This window comes from Chelonoidis abingdonii, chromosome 8 (assembly GCF_003597395.2).
Source record: "Chelonoidis abingdonii isolate Lonesome George chromosome 8, CheloAbing_2.0, whole genome shotgun sequence".
NCBI lineage: Eukaryota > Metazoa > Chordata > Testudines > Testudinidae > Chelonoidis > Chelonoidis abingdonii.
The window spans coordinates 57,935,221-57,939,194 of record NC_133776.1 but is presented as its reverse complement, the minus strand read 5'-3'; positions in this window follow the sequence as shown (position 1 = coordinate 57,939,194).

Here is a 3,974-nt window from a genome sequence, read left to right as displayed (position 1 = left end):
GCCCCCTGGGATCCCCAGCCTGCAGCCCCCACTCCAACTCCTGACCCCCCCACAGCGCACAAACACAGCCCGCTATGGAGCCCCCCCAGGACTCCCAGTCCCTCCCCAAACTCTACGCCTCCCAGAGACTCCGAACCCAGCAGCCCCCACCCCAACTCTTGCCTCTCCAAGGATCCACAGCCCCCATCCCAAATCCTGCCCCCCAGAGACCACTAGCCCATCAGCTCTCATCCAAATCCTGCCTTCACAGCCTCCAGAGACCCCCATCCAGCAGCCCTTACCCAAATCCTGCAACCCCCAGCCCAACAGCCCCTATTCCAAATCCCTCCCCCCTCCACCACACCACCCAGGCACAGCCCTATGCAGATCCCCCCAAATCCCACCCCCAGCCCAGCAGCCCCATCCTAAATCCTGCCCCCACAGACCCACAGCTCAGCAGCCCCCATCCCAAATCCTCCCCCATACACACCACCCAGGCACATCCCCTGCAACTGCTGCACCTGCTGAAGCCCCAGCATAATCCCCCAAGACCCTCAGTCTAGCAGATCTCACCTGCTGCCCCAATCCCCCAAGGAGACAGGGATGGTCTCACCCCTGCTTCCCTCTCCTAGCCCTTAAAGGAGAAATAGCCTCACAGACACATAGCTGTGTTGTTAAAAAGATGCCTGTATGCAGGGAGCAGCATGGTCCAGTGGATGGAGCACTGGGCTAGGATGCAGAAGGCTGGACTTCTGTTCCCAGCACTGCCAACCACCTGTTGTGTGACCTTGAGCAATTTCCCCTTTCTGAGCCTCTTTCTCCCTGGTGTGTTTAGACTGTATGCCCTGCCCTGAAGAACTTGTCTCTCACTATGTGTATAGCAACTAGCACAATGGGACCTCTAGGCCCCACTGTGATACAAACAATACTTCCCTTGGTCTGCTCATATCCCTCCCCCTTTCTCTACCTCCTCTCTTCAGGTTTCATCGCCTCACCCTTACCCCAAACACTCTACTTCAGTGGTCCCCAATGCAGTGCCTGTGGGAGCCATGGCACCCACCAGGCCATCTATGTGCACCTGTGTACTGTCTGGCAGATAAGCATCTGCCAAAATGCCACCCACAAGCAGTGTCATCCAGAGGCGTCACCGCTGAAATGCTGCTGTTTTTTGCCTATTGACGTTGCCGCTTCTCAGCAGCATTTCGATGGATGCTTGTCCGCCGGCCAGGGTGACTCGTCGTCCAGCACCTGCCAGACAAAAAAGGTTGGGGACCACTGCTCTACTTTAATTCCACCTTGCCTAAATCTCTGACCTTGTCTCTATCACATCCCCCAATCACTAATGCTCACCTACCTTTGTGTGCACTGTTTCAGTGCCTTCTTCCATACCACTCCCATCCACCCAATAACTCCTCCTCATTCTCATCCTTTCTAATGATTCACCTCATCCATGCTGCCTGGGAGAAGTGAACCAAAGAGAACTACCAGTAGGAAATAAGGCTCATGCTTTTAAAGTTCTATTCTACCCTAGGGTTCTGCCCATTGCAATACCCCCCCACACACATTAAGTCTCTCCTCCTAGGGGAACCCCCAACCCTCTCACCCACCTTGCCTCCATGGCTACTGCCAGTCATCATCTAGCCCCCACTCACTGGGGCAAACTGCAGTCTGTAAAGACCACTCATCATTGGCAAGGGGGGGTTGGACCTGCTGCCTTTGCCTAACCCCAGGTTGCCCCTCTAAAACCCCTGTACTGGCTTTGGCCTTTGGCAAGGCCTGCAGCCTGGGGAATTTGCCAGGCTGGAGTTCCCCAGCTTCTTTTGCCTTTCCCCAGCCCTGCTCTACTTCCCATATCCTGAGTTCCCAGGCAACCACATCCTGAGAGAGACTGACTCCATGCCTTCTGGCAGAAGCCCTTCTTATACTGGCCCAGCTGGACCCTGATTGGCTGCCTCAAGCCCACCCTTATTGTCCCTCAGTCCCAGCTCTCTCCAAGGGCTGGCTTTTAACCCTTTCAGGGCTGGAGCGGGGTGACTGCCCGCTACAGTGAGAGAGAGAGCCCAGGCTGGTGGGTCAGAGGGCAAAATGGTACCCCAGTTCCAAGGGGCAGCCTGATGTGGGGGGAAACCATCACAGTGCGTGAGAAGAGAGTTTATTTTGGCTCTCAGGCCCAGAAGCTCAAGTGTATTTAGACTCCTAACTTCCTCTGAAATCAATCAAGTTAGGAGCCTGGAAGGATCTGGTTGGTCATCAGAGTCGAACCTAAGTTTGCATGACTGGTAGCTAAAAATCCAACCCAGGTTTTACTTGGAAACTGAGCACATCTCATCTGGAAATCATAAAGGGCAACAGCATGGAAACTCACTGTGCCCTCTCAACAATCCCCTTCCAGATCAGAGCCAAACTTCAACTGAACCCTGTGTGCATGGCACACTCAGTAACCACATGAACTTACTGCTAACCCTTGGTATTCCACACCCCATCCCTGCTCTGCTGTCTGCTGACCCCATGTGCTGACTTAGGTTTAGAGGTCAACAGTAAGTGCTTCAGGGCAGGGAACCTGACTTTTTATCTGCAGTGGCAGGACTTGGTTGTGCCAGATGCTCAGCATTCTGTCCATGCCCTGCACATGAATCTTGTCATGGAATTCAGTGGTCACATCCTTAAAGCTGAACACCTGTGCAAGGGTTCTGGAAAAATTTTTATAGCAGGCGTGCTGAGAGCCATTAAACCAAACTGTAAAACCTGGATATAATGGAAACCACTTCAATCCAGGGGGTGCTGCAGCATCCCCCGCAATCCTAGTTCCAGCACCTATGCATCTGTGTCAGTGTTTTACTGACTCAGGCCCAGCATGCTCAGCACCTGGCAGGATAAATCCCTTGTTGGGAGACTGGCTGTGTGCTTCTGGCCTGCAGTACCACCTAATGGCAATAGTTTGGGGCATAACGCCTAACAGTAAGAGTCCAAGGGTCGGTTCCCTTGGCAGTTGCAGCTTGGGGTAGCATCACCCCTGCTGAGAGTTCCAAGGCTGCCCTTCCTATCGGCAATAGTTTGGGGTAGCATCACCACTGGCGAGAACGGGGGTAGGAGGAACCTGGGCCTACCCTACTCCACTGGGTTCCAACCCACGGTCCTTGAAAGCAGTATCCCTTATACAGGGCCTGAGGCCTGATACCCCTAAACATGCTCCTTGAGTCCCTTCCTACCCTATCATCTTGGGCTGGAATTGGGGTCCCTCCTGTGTACCCTGCTGAGCTGCCTCCTCCGCTGACAAAAGCAAGTTGTCACCTTCAGCTTCCATGGCTGACAGGCTTCCAGTGGCTTGGGTCTGAGGCTCAATCTTGGCGGTATGGAGCCCTGGTGGCTTCCCAGCAGGGGGCTGCTGCACCCAATTGCTCTCCTGGGCCAACCCAGACTGAGCTGAGTTGCTCCCCTTTAATTCTCCCTCCAGCAAGAGCATGCCTAGAAGCAGCAAGGAGGCATGGCCTTCTGGGCCCAGAGTAGGTCTTTAACTCTTGCCTCACCAGTGTGGGGCTGGTATACTCCATCACATTCCTACAGCACCTAGGCTCTGGGTTCTGTAAATATCAAATAATTATAACAGGACTCCTCTCCAGTACAGTCTCATTTCTCCCTACTTGCTCCAATCAGACACAGACAGACATCTTAGGAGCCTTCTTTCCCGGCATTCCTTCACTCAGTCCCAGTGAAAGAGGCAGTGGTAGCCTGTGATTAACCAGCTTGCACTGTAGTACCCGTAGGAAACACCATGGCCAGGCCTTTGTAAGAGATTCATTTACCACCAAGCCTTTCATTCTCCTATCCCTGGCATAGCTTGAGTGCAGAACTGTCCTCCTGACATAGTTGTATAGATTCTAGGACTGGAAGGGACGTCGAGAGGTCATCGAGTCCAGTCCCCTGCCCTCATGGCAGGACCAAATACTGTCTAGACCATCCCTGATAGACATTTATCTAACCTACTCTTAAATATC